The 18,862-nt window shown below is 40.7% G+C and overlaps 1 protein-coding gene across 5 annotated transcripts in view; it reads right to left on the bottom strand.

The window, feature by feature from the left end:
• csk (C-terminal Src kinase) overlaps positions 1 to 15,174 on the bottom strand; it is a 131,129-nt gene extending 115,955 nt beyond the window's left edge. For 3 of the 5 annotated variants that reach the window (XM_059946593.1, XM_059946595.1, XM_059946594.1), the window contains exons 1-2: positions 15,057 to 15,174; positions 11,495 to 11,566 (exon numbers count right to left, since the gene is read on the bottom strand). The gene's annotated coding sequence lies outside the window, so the exon portion shown is untranslated. The remainder of the gene's footprint in view (positions 1 to 11,494; positions 11,567 to 15,056) is intronic. The other 2 variants (XM_059946598.1, XM_059946597.1) reach the window with 2 other exon arrangements.
• Positions 15,175 to 18,862: the final 3,688 nt, after the last annotated feature.

The raw sequence follows: 18,862 nt of genomic DNA, 5'->3' as shown, positions 1-18,862 counted from the left end.
GTAACATGCACTCCATTTATCTACCCAACTTTCAGGTGTCAATTGGAAAATTTTATATAAATTTATATAAATTTTATGATCCAAAACTGTTACACTGCTCACATGTACTGCATGTGGGCATGAGATGACACCATTACTTACATTTGGGCAGAAATTTGATGCTATTAGGGCTGCATTAAGTAGAAATTTACAGCACATGATTTTTGTTCTTTGCATTAAAAATGCAAGTAACCTCCAATGTATGGTCTTTTGTTGATTTTGTTATGCTTATTATTCTATGGATTTATTGAGTATGCCAACAAGACAATGAATCTCAGTGTTGTGTATCGTGACCTATGTACTTTGATAACAAGTTTACATTGAAATATTTTGGACATTTTTACAAAGGTTTTGTCAAAGGTTAAGCTGGTTTTTAATATAACACTTCCATGCAAACTCTAGAACATGACTGGACTGTAGATTAGCTCCCGTTATAATAAAGGGTAGACTTTATAAATAGTGGATTCTCATTATTTGGGACATTTTGGGACCAGCACATTACGTCCCAATTAAGTGGCTACCCCAATTATCCAGTTTCATTGAAATAGTTAAGGTAGAAACCATTTGAATACATTGTGTTACGCAGTTACATGCAATACAGAATAAATTAGAACACCATCAATTAGTACAGTACTATAAAGATGTATTAGTTCGTAATAGTTATCAACAGAATACCTGAACAACAAAGATGCACATATCAGGATGCTCTTCATTGACTACAGCTCACTGAAATCCCTCAAAACTAATCAATAAGCTTCAAGACCCCAACCTCAATTCCTCCTTGTAGAATTGGATCCTCGATTTCCTCACTTTCAGATCCCAGTCAGTTCAGATTGAAAACATCTCCTGCACAATCTCCATCAGCGCAGCTGCACCACAAGGTAGTATCTAACCCACTGTTATAGTCACTTTATACTTATGATTGCGAAGCTAAGCACAGCTCCAATGCCATATTTAAGTTTTCTGATGACACCACTGTTGTAGGCTGAATCAAATGTGGTGACAAATCAGCATATAGGAGGGAGACTGAAAATCTGACTGATTGGTGCCACAACAACCACCTCTTACTCAACGTTAGCAATACCAAAGCGATGATTATTGACTTTATGAGGAGGAAACTAGAGATCCATGAGCCAATCCTCATTAGGGAATCTGTGGTGGAGAGGGTCAGCAACTTTAAATTCTACTGTGTTATCATTTCAGAGGATCTGTCATGGGCCCAGCACACACAAGTGCTATCACAAGTAAAGCATGACAACACCTCCACTTCCCAGAAGTTCGCAAAAGATTTGGCATGACATCTAAAGCTGACAAACTTCTATAGATGTGTGGTGGAGTGTATGTTAACTAGTTGTGTCATGGCCTGGTACAGAAATACCAATGCCCTTGAACGGAAAAGCCTACAAAAAGTAGTGGATATAACAGTCCATCACGGGTAAAGCCCTCCCCAACATTGAGCACCTCCTCACAGTGCTGTCACAGGAAAGCAGAATCCATCATCATGGACCCCCACTATCCAGGCCATGCTTTCTTCATGCTGCTGCCATCATCTGGACAGTGGTACAGGAGCCTAATGACCCACAGTACCAGGCTCTGGACCAGTCATTAATCCCTTGACCATCAGACTCTATATACCAGAAGGGATAATTTCACTCTCCCCATCACTGAAATTTTCCCACAAAACTATGCACTCATTTTCAAGGACTCTTTATTTCACATTCTCAATCATTTTTTTGAATTTGCAGTTTGTTGTCTTTTGCACATTGGTTGTTTATCCATCCTGTTGATAGTGGTCTTTCATTGACTTTATTGTTTCCTGTATTTACTATGAGTGCTCATAAGAAAATGAATCTCTGGGTTGTATCTGGTGTCATATACTGTATGTACTTAGATAATAAATTTACTTTGAAATTTGAATTCATCCAAATACTCTAGTCATGTTCTTTGAATTGACTGTAAATGAACAAGATTAGCACAGTCAGCTAGGGCAATTCTTTTTGGCTAGTGTCAAATCTTTTTGTGGCATCTTGGCAAGGGTCTGAAATTTTTTTGAAGTCAATAAAAGACAAAGTTATCAGAAATCACTGTTTTTTGAATCAGTGCCCCATGGCCAAGATGGATAATACAACACACAAACACATGCAACCGATACCCTTTAAAAACTGCTCATGTTTAGCACAGTGTAGTGTCTAACAGCCTTGCAAGCGCACGCGAATGACACTAGTCAGAAACTCTTCAATCTGGATCGAAGAGTGGATATTGCAGTTAATATGGACAGGTGCTCAATGTCAGATGGACAAGTTAAGCTTCATGGCCTGTTCCCATGATGTACAATTCTGATTTTTATGGTCTTAACAGGATCACAAGGAGGTAAAAAAATGAATAATTAAGTTTGTAAAATGTTATCCAAAACTCAAAGCAAATATTTAAGATTGTTGGCCAGTTTTGCAGAAACACACTGGAGTTTGTTCTTCAATTTATTGCATTGTTTTTAATTAATGTCACTTTTAGGAGGTGGTCATAACAGATACTAATCACAAGTACAGCATTCTAACTGGCTGCACCACTGGGGGCGGGGAAGGCTACTGCACAGGATCAAAATAAGCTGCAGAGACTTGTAAATTTGGCCAGCTCCATCATGGGCACTATCCTCCCTAGTATCCAGGGCACCTTCAAGGAGCAATGCTGCAAAAAGGCAGTGTCCATCATTAAGGACCCCCATCACCCAGGGCATGCCTTGTTTTCATTGCTACCATCTGAATGAAGGTACAGAAGCCTGAAGGCACACACTCTGCAATTCAGGAACAGTTCCTTCCACGAGGTCTGATTTCTGAATGGACATTGAACCCATGAACACTATCTCACTACATTTGTATTTCTATTTTTGCACTACTTATTTAATATAGCTAAATATACTTACTGTAATTCAGGTTTTTTTTCTAATTATGATGTATTGTGTTGTACTGCTACCACATGACAACAAATTACATGATACAAGGCAGTGATATTAAACCTGATTCAGTACATACACAACAGTAGGAAACACCCTGAATACAAAGAATTGTTAAAATTTCCAGCTGATGTTAAATAAGTGTGCAGTTCCCAGAAGAATCGGCAGCTCTTTTACTTTCTAAATACTTGCATACGGGGGGGGGGGGGGGGGGGGGGGGGGGGGGGGGGGGGTGGGAGAGAGAGCTCAAAATTTCTTGCAGCATTAAATCAAGGTTACAAACTACGACAAGTATGTAGTTGCTACATTTCTGTTCAGGTTAATGGACAATTTGTCATATGATAGCCCTATGCATAATCCCAAATGGGATCCTGGTTTAGTCACAGATTACTACGGCCCAGAAACAGGCCCTCCGCCCATCTAGTCTGTGCCAAACTGTTATTCTGCCTAGTCTAATCCACCAACACATGGACATAGCTCTCCCATAACCCCCGAAACTTCTCTTAAATATTGCAATCAAATCCATATCCACTACTTCCAATGGCAGCTTGTTCCACATTTGCAGCAACCACCGAGTAAAGAAGTTTCCTTCAGGCTGCCCTGAAATATTTCACCCTTAACCTATGACATTTAGTTCTAGTCACACCCTCACTGGAAAAAACCTGCTTCCATTAACTCTATCCATACCCTTCATAATTTTGTACAACCCTATCATTATTCCCTCATCATCCTATATACACCAACATATAAAGTCCTAACTTATTCACCCCTTCCCTGTAACTTGGGTCCAAGTTCCCGCACCATCCTTGTAAATTTGCTCTGTATTCTTCCAATATTACTGATGTCTTTCCCGCAGGTAGGTGAACTGGACACAATAATCCAAATTTGGCTTCACCAACATCTTATACAACTTCAATATAACATTTCAGTTCCTGTTCTCAATATTCTGATTTCTGAAGGTCAATGTACCAAAAGCTCTCTATGATCCCATCTACCTGAGATGCCACTTTTAAAGAATTAATGGATCTGTATAGTTCCCCAAAACTCATTTTACAAAATACTCACTAATTACCGAAGTTGATATGCACAATGTTCTGTAAAGCAATTTCAATTATGCACTGTCAAACCAAGCTTTCACTTACATCAAAATGTTGATACCAACCAGCACTTAACACCACCATGAGACATACAGCCAGCGAATACTGATAGCATAAATCGGGAGACATATTGAGCAATACACCATGAGAATAAGTTTTGTCCTACTGATACTTGAAAACTGGCCTCAGAATATAGGACACCCCTTTAGAATAGGGGTGAGGAGGAATTTCTTTAACCAGAGGGTGGTGAGTCTGTGCAATTCATTGCCACAGTCAGTTCTGGAGCCAAGTCGCTGGGTAAATTGAAAAAAAAGAGGTTGATAGTGGCACCGTCAAAGGTGAATGGTACTGAGATAGATAATAAATCAGTCATGATGGAATGATGGACCAAATGGCCTAATTCTGTTTCTATATCGTATGGTCTAATTTGTGCAAGTTTAGAAGTACTGAGGTTAGCCATATTTTTCCAAATGCAAGCAGTAAACAAGGCATATAATGCAAACTTCAGAAGGGTATTTACATTACATGGGCAAAAGGAAACATTAGATGCAGAAAAATAAAAGTGCAAGTGTTTAATGCTTTCAGAACTGAAGTAATCATAAAGAACAAAGAGGCAATTTTAAACTGAAACGTTCCAAATCATTTATCAATCATATTAGGTGTTCTGAGAGATGAAAGATCTTCCATTAACCAAAGCAAAATTATCAATTTACATTAAACCATTTCTTCAGGAAGATCCATTTTATCGTGAACTGGAACCTCTGGGAAGCCCAGAATTCACTGCACATTCCACCCTCTCGGCTTTGGTACAACTGGCTTGCTTGGCAGTTCTGAGTCAATCACACTGATGTGTGTACGCCAAAGAGGCAATGACACTACAATCTATTGGTGTTCTCACAAAAATTAGATAGACAACTTCTACTGAAATGAAGTTTGCACCAATAACAGCCCCTTCACCTCTCAAGCTTTGCAAATTGAAACTTTCCCAGTGGGATGCAAACTAGTTTTAGGATTATTTATGACTATGTTGGACTATATACAGCTTCAAAATATGTACAATGACAGAAACATGGGAGTTTCAATTTTGTTCTCTGTAAAATAATGCAATGTCCACAAACAAGATTCAAGATGATTTATCACAAGTACATCGAAGCATGTAGTGAAATGAGTCATTTGGGAGCAACCCACAAGTATCATTACACAGTCCAGTGCCAAGATAGTTCAGTAACAACACAAAACAAATGTGTTCTTTCCTCCCATTCACCTATGCACATACACAGTCCTCTAACCCTCCAGTCTCTAGCAAACTCCGATTCAGAAACAGAGACACAATGGGCCTTCAACTACCCCAGTGGGCACTCAATCCACAGACTAGTTACATTGAAATGTTATGTTTTAGCACCAATGGGATCAGAAATAATTGTTAATCTACAAAGTACGATGATTTCAGGATGATCGTTTACATAAATGGTAAACATACAAATGGTAAACATTCTAAACATACAGAATCCATGTGCCTGGATTAGCAAATTTGCAGATGATGCCAAGATTGACAGAAAGGAAGGTTATCGAAGTTTACAGCAGATTCTGGACCAGCTGGAAAAATGTGCTAAAAATGGCAGGTGGAATTTCATGCAGGTAACTGTGAGATGTTACACTTGGGCAGGACAAACAAGGGTAGGACTTACACAGTGAGCAGTAGGGCACTAAGGAGTGCGGTAGAACAGCCAGATCCAGTTTTCATAATTCTTTGAAAGTGGCATCACAAGTAGATATGGTGGAAAAGAGAGCTCTTGGTAGATTGTCCTTCATAAAACAAAGTATTTAGTACAGGAGTTAGGAAGCTATGCTGAAGCTGTATATGACATTGATAAAGCCTGATTTGGGGTATTGTGTGCATTCTGGTCAACTACCTATAGGAAAGCTATCAGTAAGATTGAAAGACTGCAGAGAAAGTTTACAAGGATGTTGCCTGGACTTGAGAAACTGAGTTATAGGGAAAAGTTGAATAGGTCAGGACTTTATTCCTTAGAGTGTAGAAAAATTAGGGGAGATTTGATAGAAGTATACAAAATTGTGAGGGGTATAGAGAAACAGTATATGCAAACAGGGTTTTGCCACGGAGGTTGTATGAGACTAGAACTAGAGGTCACTGGCTAAAGCTTAAAGGTGAATTGAATTGACTATTTCTTACTTCTTTCACATACATGAGTAAAAATCTATATGTTACGTCTCCATCTAAATATGCAATCATTGTAATTTATAACAACAAATAGAACAGTCAAGGAAACACAGAAATACACTCAAATCAGCATGAGTTAATCAGTCTGATAGCCTGGTGGATGAAGCTGTTGGTCCTGGCTTTTATGCTGTGGTACTGTTTCCTGGATGGTAGCAGCTGGAATAGATTGTGGATGGGGTGACTCAGGTCTCCAGTGATCCTACAGGTCCTTTTCACACACCTGAAATCATGGGAAGTTCACAACCACAGGTGCCCTGGGCCGTCTGCACCACTCTACGAAGAGTCCTGAGATTAAAGGAGGTACAGTTCCCATACCAGGCAGTGATACAGCCAGTCAAGATGCTCTCAATTGTGCCCCTGTAGAAAATTCTTAGGATTTGGGGGTCCATACCAAACTTCCTCAACTGCCTGAGGTGAAATGGGCACTGCTGTGCATGGGTGGAAACTTCAGTCAGACGGTTGGGATGGTTTTGGACCAAGCTGCCAGTGGAAGTGGTAGATTTGGATTTGATTTCAACATTTAAGAGAAATTCGGGAATATATATGGAATGAGGGGTATGGAGAGCTATGGGCTAGATGCAGGTTGATGGGACTAGGCAGATGAATAGACTAGGGCCTGTTTCCAGGGCACAGACTAGGGCCTGTTTCTGAGCTGTAGCATTCTATGAATCCAATCAAGATTAAAGTCTTAAAACTAGGGAGCAAAAACAGCTCAACAACACCAGGAGCAATGATAGTCCAGTGAGAGTTTATCCTCACCAATACTAAATACTGACTCCAGTGAGAGTTTATCCTCACCAATACTAAATACTGACTCCAGTGAGAGTTTATCCTCACCAATACTAAACACTGACTCCAGTGAGTTTATCCTCACCAATACTAAATACTGACAATCTAGTGAGAGTTTAAACCTCACCAATACTAAACACTGACAATCTAGTGAGAGAGTTTATCCTCACCAATACTAAACACTGACAATCCAGTGAGAGTTTAAACCTCACCAATACTAAACACTGACAATCCAGTGAGAGAGTTTATCCTCACCAATACTAAATAATTTAGTTCTTCAACAAGCTTCCTTATCAAACAGCACTTCATTGTAGTCTAAATAATCAGAGTCAACCTAATTTTTATCAAGAACAATGTTTTTATGACTAAATGAATGAAACATGTTGCAGCAAATAAACAAGTAAACTTAATGCATCCTACACTAAAAAGACAAAAAATTCACAGCTTTTATTACATAATTACTCAAAGATTTCTTTGGATGTACCGTGAAGAGCATTCTAGCTGGCTGCATCACTGTCTGGTATGTGGGGAGCTACTGCACAGGATGCAAATAAGCTTCAAAGCTGCAACTTAATCAGCTCCATCGTGGGCACTAGCCTCCATAGGATCCAGGACATCTTCTAGGAGCGATGACTCACAGGCTACTTCCATCATTAAGGACCCCATCACTCAGATCATGTCTTGTTCTCATTGCTACCATCCTCAAGGATGGTACGGAAGCCTGAGGGCACACACTCAACTATTCAGGAACAATTTCTTCTCTTGTCATCCAATTTCTGCATGGATATTGAACCCATGAACACCATCTCGCTACTTTTTAAAAATTTCTATGTTTGCACTATTTATTTAACTATTTAATATTTGTTTAAATACTGCAATTCAGTTTTTTTGTCTATTGTGTATTGTACTGTTGCCACAAAGCCAACAAAGTTCACGATGCAGGCTGGTGCTAATAAACCTTATTCTGATTATTTTAAAAATACATGGGTTGAGGTGATGCAGGCTGCACTGCCATTGAATAAAATCAAGACTGATCTGATCTTGACCGCAGCACCACTTCCCAACTGTTTTCCATGACCTCAAATCCCAAAAAGTCGAAATTTGTTATTCTCACCCGAGGTCACACAATGTCATTACAGGATCTAGCAGCAGAGCCAAAACGGAGCTGCAGAGGTTGTTCAGTCAGTTCATACCGGCATTCAAATCAAGCTACTTTGTATGGAAATCCCAGAAACTCTAACGATGCTCATACAAAGGTCTTGGATGATTCTTACATTCAAATCAGCAACAGGACATTTGCATTGTTTGGGTGAAAATAGAGAACTCAATAGATCCTCTTTCATAAAGCTCTGAGTGACTAAGTACATAGGAAATTGTGAGATCAGCCTGGATACCATGCACTCTTGTGGCTTCAAAGTATTCCCTGAGAATTAAATGCAGGTTCGGTGTATGATACAATCTTGCTGCATTTCTGTACAAAAAGTCTACAGTCATGTAAAAACACATCAAGTGTGACCTCCGGGCAAGAACGGTTGAGCAGACATGCGAGATCACAAACGATTAGTCTTTCAGGCGGAAGCATGTTCAAGATTAAACCGTGCATTTCAAACTGCAGTAAATTTCTCTTGAGCACAGAACAGGAGGTGGCTCCAGGTTCTCAGAAAAAAGAGACTATAAATTTGAGCTCAAAATGAATAATGCTGCAAAACACTTAACAGGAAAGGTAGATACTTGACATGAAATATTAACTTCTTCCTGTTCACAGATGCAACACAATTTGTAGAATGTGTTCAATTTTTTTTAATTGAGTTCTCATTTCATTACTTATTCTCAATATTCCCAATGTTTTCCACTTTATAAAAATTTAAAAGTATGAACTATCGTGTATAGACGATAGGAAAAGTTTGACAAGCATTTGACGTCACTGCTGAGTGTTTAGCTTAGATTCAAAACAAAACTGTGAAAGCGCTATCTGATGAGATCACCTTAATCTATTTGTAAGAGTCTGTCTCTGACAGACCATATTTCAACATTTTCATTTGAAGTCATGAGAAAATTGACTGCACTAAATCTTATACCCCAACAATTGATGTGTCACTTAATGCACAAAAGCCTTATGGCATTGCAATGATTTTTTTAATTTATAAACAATAAAACAGTTTCTATAAATGTTTTTCTGCACTTCACAGAAACAGAACATAGTAAAACTTCTTCAATTTAGAAGACAGATAAAACTTAAAATTCAAGTGCAAATTTTAAAGGCCACTACTAGGTAATTAAATGTTCTATTAGATTATAATTACTTAATACAATTCACAAATTTACAGTATTTCATAATAAGACTGCAAGATATAGATGTAGAATTAAGCAATTCAACCCATCAACTCGCTTTGCCATTCTATACGGCAGATTTATTATCCATCTCAACCCCATTCCCTTGCCTCCTCCCCGTAACCTTCGATGCCATTACTAATCAAGAAACTATCAATCTCTGCTTTAAATATACCAAATGACTTGGCTTCCAAAAACATCTGTGGTAAAGAATTCCACAGCTTCACCATTCTTGGACTAAAGAAATTCCTCATCTCTCTTCTAAAGGGACGTTTATCTATTCTGAAGCTATGTCTTCTGGTCCTAGATTCCCTCACTATAAGCAGCATTCTCTCCAGGTTCACTTTACCTAGGTCTTTCAGTATTCTCCAGGTTCCAATGAGATCACCCCTCATTCCAGTGAAGGTGGTATCCCATTGAAACCTGCCAGCAGGTACTGGCCCAGAGCACTCCTCAGACTCTAACCTTTTCACTTCTAAGATTATTTTTGTGAACCTCCTCTAGACTCTCCAAAATGCCAGTACATCCTTTCAAAGGGTCCCAAAACTGCTGTCCATATTTCAAGTATTGTCTGGCCAATGCCTTACAAAGTCTCAGCATTGCATCCTTGCTTCTATATTCTGATCATCTCAAAATAAATGTTAACACTGCATTTGTCTTCCTTACTGCTGACTCAATCTGCAAGCTAAACTTTAAGGGATTCTGCACTAGGACTCCCAAATTACTTTACATCTGTTCTCTGAATATGCTCTCCTGTTAAGAACCTTCATTCTTTCTATCAAAGTGTACACTTTACACTGTAGTGCATCTATCATCCCTTTGCCTATTCTCCTAAACTGTTCAAGTCCTTCTGCAAGTCCTACTTCAACACTACCTGGCTCTCCACCTAAAGTGACCATTTGGCTCATCATCAATGGCAGAAAAAAAAATCAAAATCAAAGTCACATGTGCAGAAGAAGAAGAAAAAAAATCACGATTTCATTCACATACAACTGTGTTAAGTGCAATTTTCAAAATACCTGCCACAAGCTGTACTTTATAATCCTCTGCACAAAACTGTGACTAGCATACAAATGGGCATTTGAACCCAAACAACATGCTCACCTAAGGCTGAGTGAGACTAGAACTAGCAGTTATAAGTTAAGGATGAAAGGTGAATATTTATGCAGAACAGCAGGGGGACCTTCTTCACTTAGAGGGGCTCCCAACCTTTTTTATATCATGAAGCCCTACCATTAACCAAGGGATCTGCGGACACCAGGTTGGGAACATTTGAATTAGAAGGTGGTCCAAGTGTGGAATTTACTGCCAGTGAAAGTGGTGGATGCAGGTTTGATTGTTGTTCAAGTAGTTTGGATAAATACCTAGATTGAAGGGATATGAAGTGCTATGGTCCAGGGATGGGTCAGTAGGGCGAGACAGAATGACAGTTGGGCATGGACTAGATGGGCCAAAGGGTATCATGCTAAGGGTATTGTACTCTGCAACTCTCACTGTAAAGAACCCATTTCTTCCACATTGGCATCTTTTGCTATCATAAATGAACATAATTCTAGAGCATAAATCCAAGTTTACTCATCAAACTTTGTTCCTAATACACAAATTCTTGAAGCATTCAACAGAATTCAGGTTTTGTTAACATTAGCACCATAAATGCACGGTATTTTAATATTCAGCATCAACTGAACAAGCTTGGTACTTATCCTCAACTGTAAGAAAAATCTACCATCACAGATGCTATGCCTCTGACATAGAGCAGAGAGCAAAGAGAAGAGATTTCAAAGGTCAAGTCAAATGAGACTCTAATCAAATAAAAGGGGAGGCCTCAGCTGGCAATACAGTCAGCAGTTAAACTGACAATTAATATCATTGACAAAAATCCTCAAATGGAGAGCTGTTTAATGCAGGAATTTGAATTTTCTGATTGAATAGAGGGTACAGAAAGTAGAGGAGCAGACAGAAGCAGAGTCAGCTGTACCTCAAGAGAATTTTTATCCAGTTTATGCAGTGCAAAGCATAGTGCAGGGGATTCAAATAAAAACAAACCTTGTTATTTATACACTGCCTTTCATGTCACTTTCAGGATGTCTCAAAGTCCTTTATGGCCAATCAAGTACTCTGGAAGTACAAAACAGTTACTGTTATAAAGTCGGAAATGCATCAATTTACACACAAATCTCACAAGCACCAATGTGATAATAAGATCCCCTGTATTGATTTTAATAAATATTAGCCAGGACCTCAAAAACATTGCTGTTCTTCTCCAAAAACTGTATTACCAATCTGTATTGTCCATTTCCTCTTCAGCACCTCAACTCACACACTCATGGCTCGCTTGAATATATCCAATTGTTTGCAACTCAATTTAAGCCCATTCGCTAAATTTCTCTGGTTGTGGCTAAAGGTCAACTAATTAAAAGTTTCATTCTCTTCAAAGATACTGCCTGACCTGCAGACTATATCCAACAAATTCAGTTTGAATTACAAAACATCAATCTTCTCAAGTTATACAAGTCTATTTTTTTCAATGAACTGGGATTATGACCATTGTCAGCTTCATGCTATGAACCATTGTTCACAGATTACAAATTAATGTCAAAGTTAACTGGAAGTAAAAAAATAAGTTGCATTATAGAAATAAAAGTTCTTCATCAATCACAGGAGATAATAGCTTCTGTCTCAGGGCTCAGAAAACAGAATTAGCATGGATTCACCAGGCTCCATCATAGGCATAACCTTCTCCGCTTTCAAGCACATCTTCAGGAAACTGTACCTCAAGGAGGCATCCATCACTCTCACTATAAAGGAAAATTCTTTTTGTCGTTGCTACCATCAAGACGATATAGGAGACTAATGACCAACACTGACTGATTCAGAAACAGCTTTTAACCTCCTCCAGATTTCTGAACAGTTCACCAACATAATTCCTTTTTTTTGCACTATTTAGTTTTGTAATGTATAGATTTGTCTTTGCACAGTTCTGCTGCTGCCAAACAAGTTTCACATCAATGATAATAAATCTGATTCCAATGTGTTGATAGTTTACTCGAGCAGTCTCTGCTCCAAGATATACAGCTACCAATTACAAGTCATATAACATTCATTTCACAAAATACATTTGCTTCCTGACTAAAATATGCTCCAGAGACAGACATTTACAACAAAGGAAATCATTACACATTATATCTACACTGGCTCGTTTTAACAGCTATCAGAACAAAACAATCACATTCATATGCTCACTATCCCACTTCTTCGTTTGAATTCCTACTAACAGGAGCAACAGCTTCCTTCTCAATATAACCTGGTGACCAAATTCCCAGAAAGTATAGGCAAAGACAAATAACCTCATTCACTAGTCAGTGGACTGGGCTGTGTTCAAGGACTCATCTGTGGATCTGAATGAATACACCATGGTTGACACAGACTTTATTACAGCGTATGCAGGGAAATCATTCAGAGTTTGCCCGGGATGAACCATTAAATCTTTAATCTGATGAGGGTCAGGACAGAGGCATTTAAGGAAGTTACAAGAGGTCCAGATATGATCTCCAAAAAGCAATCTCATGGGTGAAGTGGCAATTCCAGACTAAACAAATCAACGAAGGATGCTCAACAGTTATGGTAGGGCTTGAATTCTATCACCTCTTATAAAGTAAAAACAAGTGCCTCAATGATCATCCATACGCTTCAAGTCATGGCCTCAATACCTCCTTGTGCAACTGGATCCTCAATTTCCTCACTTGTAGATTCCAGTCAGTTCAGACTGGCAGCAACTCCTCTACAATCTCCACCAGCACAGAGCATCACAGGCTGTGTGCTCAGCTCCCTGCTCTACTCACATTACACTCATCACTGGCTGGCTAAGCAGAGCTCCAATGCCATATTCAATGATGCTGATGATGCCATTAGTCAAACCAAAGATGGTATCAAATTAGCAGAGATGAGAGAGATTGAAAATTTGACTGAGTGGTGCCACAGCAAAAACCTCTTACTCAATGCCAGCAAGACCAAGGAGCTGATTATTAACTTCAGGAGGAGAAAACCAGAGGTTCGTGAGTTAATCCCTCAAAGGTCCAGAGATGGAGAAGGTCAGCAACTTTAAATTCCTTAGAGAGATCCTTTTGGAAGACCTGTCCTGTGCCCAGCACGCAAGTGCAGTTATATAGAAAGCATGGCAGCACCGCTACCTCCTTAGGAGATTGTGAAGATTTAGCATGACATCTAAAACTCTGACAAACTTCAAAAGAAGTGTGGAGGAGAGTGTATTGACTGGCCAATGCCCTTGAATGGAAAATCCAACAAAAGTAGTCAATACAACCCAGTCTATCATAAGTAAAACATTCCCCACCTTTGAGCACATCTACATGAAGCATTGTCACAAGAAAGCAGCATCCATCATCAGGGACCCCACCAACCAGGACATGCTCTCTTCTCGCTGCTACCATTAGGAAAAAGATACAGGAGCCACAGGACTCACACCACAGGTTTGGGAACAGTTATTACCCCACAACCAACAGGCTCTTGAACCAGAGGGGATAACTTCATTTGCCCCATCACTGAAATGTTCCTCCAACCCATGAACTCTCTTTCAAGTACGCTTCATCTCATATTCTTGATATTTATTGCTTATTTATTTATTTATTTATTTATTTATTATTGCTATTTCCTTCTTTGCACAGCCTGTTGTCTATTGTACACCAGACAAGCACCCACATTAGTGCAGTTTTTCATTGATTCTGTTCTGGTAACTATTCTATTCTAAATGTATTGAGTATGCCCAAAAGGAAATGAATCTCAGGATTGTATATGGTGATATATATGCACTTTGATAATAAATTGAACTTTGTACATAGTCTGGTCATTCCCAAATAAAATTACAGTACTCTTCAAAATATTCTGTACATTAAAGACACGCTAAACTTTTGCTCTGTTCCAAAACAAATATCAGCAATTTAACAGCTTTCCAATTCCATTCAAGTATAATTCATCCAAAACATTAACTCCTCTCCCGTAAAACCTAGACAATTATTTCCAGCACCTTTTTATTGTGCTTTTAAAATCAGCGAATTTTAGCTTTCGCTTAGCTATCCCTCCCACAACTGTCATTGACTTGCTGAGTAGATGCTGCAGATACAGTGTTTTTCTCTCCCTCCTTGGGCACCGCAATACTACACCCACAAACATTTGAAGACAACACCCAGGAACATCAACTTTGCTTCTGCAGATTCTGATTGACTTGCTTTATCTACAGCGGGCCCTTCTTCAAGCTTGTCAACATTGTCACCAGTGCTTATTGCAACAGTCATTACACACAGAAAACAATAACAACAACAAAAGGGGGACGAGCTCGATGGGTGGGGAGGGGGTGGAGGAAGTCAAAGCTCCAGGGGAAGGCCTGGTGCTGGGTCAGCACCCCCGCCGCCTCACACCCTCTGGACTCTGGCCCGCACAAGTCCCACCCTTCCACGACAGGCCTCAGGTAATCCACTCCCTCCGGACAGCCCGAGATGCTTGCTCCGCCCTTCAGACTTCCTCCCCTGCCTTGACCCTTCAGCCGCAGGTCGCACAGACCGAAAGCCCTGTCGCCCTACCCGCTCCCACTCACCTTCCCCTCCGGCAGCTACCGCGCAAACACCCGCCTGTATCCTCACTCCGCGGAGGGCAAGACCTTCTGCCGCCGCCGCGCCTTTGCCCAATCCGATCCACCCCCAGCCGCCGGCTCGGCTTTAACGGACGTCCCAACCACCAATTGTCTGGGCCCTTCTCGACTACACCCACCAATCAGCGGCCCTGCTGGTCTATTTCCTGCATCGTTCGTTCATATTCCAGCCCGGTGAGCCGTATCGACCAATCGTAGTGCGACATCAACGATTGGTGAGAATGACGAGAAATCTAACCAATCACAACTCTTCTTAGTCTGACCTACCAATAGGCGCATAGGGGAGACGGAAAAAAAACAGACAACAGACCACTGATTGGCGGGAAATACTTTCATAATCCTAGCGAACGCAGGAAAACTTGAACTTCTGAATTGAAAATCTACAATTGGTTGCTTTGAATTGATCCATATCCAGCATCTTACTCAAGCAAACAATTGCACAAACCTGAAATTATTCCAATATAGTGAAATTAAAAATAAAATGTGTTCGTTACAAGGTTAGAAATTAAGAATTAGCATATTCTTTATTCACTGTCATTTTCAAATACTTATTTTTCCACCTGTTATCTCATTCTTCAAAAAAATTGTATGAACGCAAGAAAAAATCTTACAGGGCTCCACAGGGTAGATGCAGGAAGAATGTTTTCTTTGCCTGTGGATTCCAGAGCAAGGCATCACATCCAGTATAAAGGGTAGGTGATCCAGAAATTATATTTTTTCACTCTAAACGTGGTGGATCTCTGGTGCTGAATGCAGAAATCATGAGTCTCTTGGGTTTTAGCTGATTCAAGGACAATAAAGAAATTTAAAATAAGATCATGTTTGAATCAGAATCAGAACCAGGTTTAATATCACTAATGTGATATGAAATATTACATATTTAATATCACTGTATACAGTGAAATTTGTTAGTGTTAGGGGTAGATTAATCACAATCTTATTGAGTAGCAAAGCAGGAGTGAGGGGCTGAATGGCCTTTCCTTATTACCTGATCGCTTATATTCTCATGTTGTTGTTTTTTCAAACATCCTAAGCTACGTGCCTGTAAGTATATTTTTCAAAGTTTCATTTGTTATCAAAGTATGGATGCAGTATTCAACTCTGAGATTCATCTTCTCCAGCTAGCCATGAAACAAAGGAAACCAGAGAAGTCGTTTAAAAGGAAAATATCAAACCCACTTCCGGCACAAAAAAAGAATGGTAACCCAATCTTCAACCCCCAACCATATTGCCCCCCCCCCCCGCCCCATGCAGACCCACCACACAAATAAAATTAACTAAATGCAGAGGACAACCCTCCAGCAACAGCAAGCGATGGGATCCACAAGCACCTTCTCCAGCATCAGAGCGATCCATCGCATCAGTGATTCAAAAGGCAGGTAGTCAGCACTGAACCCTTGCTTGCACTCCTCATTCACTGAATCTGTTCATACATGTACTTTTACATATGACAATAAACTCAACATTGACTCCGGTGATTGGGTTATGTCACTGTGGTGCACACTGTGGGGAGAAACAGCTCTTCGGGTTTGGAACTCAGCATAAATCATTGACTGAGATCAATCACTGAGAATTGATATCCCCTGCTTTAATTTATTTAATTGGTTCAGATTCAGTCAAGTAAATGCAGCCCAAGATATACTGTCACAATATTCTTCTGTATAATCTGATAACATTTTATCAAGAAACACTATCACAAATTTTATTCCGGTTCTTTAGTGATTGTATTGTTCAGAGTTGCAAGATGACAATTACTTTTAAAACAAGACCACAAAACCATAAGACATAGGAGCAGAATTAGGCCATCTGGCCCATCGAGTCTGCTCTGCTATTCAATCATGGCTGATCCTTTCTTTTTCTCCTCCTCAACTCCAGTTCCTGGCCGTCTTCCCGTAACCTTTGATGCCATGTCCAATCAAGAACCTATCAATCTTTGCCTTAAATACACCCAATGATCTAGCCTCCACAGCTGCACGTGGAAGCAAATCCCACAAATTCACCACCCTTTGGCTCAAGGAATATCTCGGCATCTCTGTTTTGAAAGGATGCCCCTCTATCCTGAGGCTGTACCCCCTTGTCCTAAACTCTCCCACCATGGGAAACATCCTTTCCACATCTACTCTGTCTAGACCTTTCAACGTTCAAAAGGTTTCATAGAGATCCCCCTCATCCTTTTGAATTGCAATGAGTACAGATCCAGGGCCATCAAACGTTCCTCATATGATAACCTGGAATCATCCTAGTGAGCCTTCTCTGGATCCTTTCCAATGCCAGCACATCTCTTCTAAGATGAGGGGCCCAAAACTGTTCACAATACTCAAGTGCCTCATAAAGCCTCAGCGTCACATCCTTGCTCTTGTATTCTAGACCTCTTAAAATCAATGCTAACATCGCATTTGCCTTCTCACCACTGACTCAACCTGTGAGTTAACCCTTAGGGTGTTCTGCACAAGGACTCTCAAGTCCCTCTGCATCTCAGATTTTTGGATTTTCTCCCCATTTAGAAAATAGTCCGCACATTTATTTCTACTACCAAAGTGCATGACCATACATTTTCCAACTTGGCATTTCATTTGCCACTCTCTTGCCCATTCTCCTAGTCTGTCCAAGTCCTTCTGCATCCCACCTGTTTCCTCAATACTACCTGCCCTCCACCAATCTTCGTATCTGATGAACCATCAATAACTCTCGGAGACGTGAGGCGAGATATAGGCTTTTATTCGCTGGAAGAGAGCAGTCAGCAGCAAGAGCCCGCCATACAACATCCTGGAGACTGAGGGAGGAGCCGTGCCTCCAATCACCTTTATACAGGGGTTTGTGGGAGGAGCCACAGGAGCAATCAGCGGGGGGGGGGGGAGCGTGTCTAGACAGGTATGTGTAGTTCACCACATTCACCCCCCTTTTGTTTTAAAAGAGAGTCCACATGGGGCGAAGTTTCTTTCAAGTGTATTTACAGGGAAAGTCTATCAGGTGGTCGAATCTGTCGATGTGATCTACGTAGCACCGGCAGTGATTGCACTGGAGACAGTGGTTGTGCTGGTTCCGGCCTGACTTGAGGTGTCGGCCCATTAGGCGTCAGTGATCCCTCATGCATGTGTGAGGCACCCGGTATGGGAGTGGTAGGGCTTGGTGTGCGCGGTATCAGGTGGGTATACACCTCGGTGGGTACAGGGTTCATAGTTACCGTGGAGTGTTTGGGGTAGTGGTCTGCTGCTCCTGCAGGCGGCAGGTCACAGATGGAGACCGTGTCCTCCCGCCCATCAGGTAAGACCACATAGGCATACTGGGGGTTCTCATGTAATAGGTGAACCCTCTCGACCAGCAGGGAGTATTTATTGCTCCATGTGTGTTTCCAGAGCAGCACTGACTCTGGGGACATCAGCCAAGCCGGTAGGGTGGTCCCAGTGGCAGACTTCCTGGGAAAAGAAAAGAGGCGCTCATGAGGGGTGGCATTGGTGGACGTACATAACAGAGAGCAGATAGAGTGGAGTGCCTTGGGGAGTGCCTGCCATTGAGAGACCAGCAACCCTTTTGACTTAAGGGCTAAAAGTGTGGCCTTCCACACTATGGCATTCTCCCTCTCCACCTGTCCATTTCCCCGGGGATTATAACTCGTGGTCTGACTAGTAGCAATGCCCCTAGCCAGCAGGTACTGGCGCAGCTCGTCACTCATAAAGGAGGACCCTCTATCACTGTGGATATAGCAGGGATATCCAAACAGAGTGAAGAGCTGGCGCAGGGCTTTTATGACG

The sequence above is a fragment of the Hypanus sabinus genome, chromosome 21 (genome assembly GCF_030144855.1).
Source record: "Hypanus sabinus isolate sHypSab1 chromosome 21, sHypSab1.hap1, whole genome shotgun sequence".
Lineage (NCBI taxonomy): Eukaryota > Metazoa > Chordata > Chondrichthyes > Myliobatiformes > Dasyatidae > Hypanus > Hypanus sabinus.
Note: the sequence above shows the minus strand (reverse complement) of the source record. Positions and strands in the feature narration are given on the sequence as shown.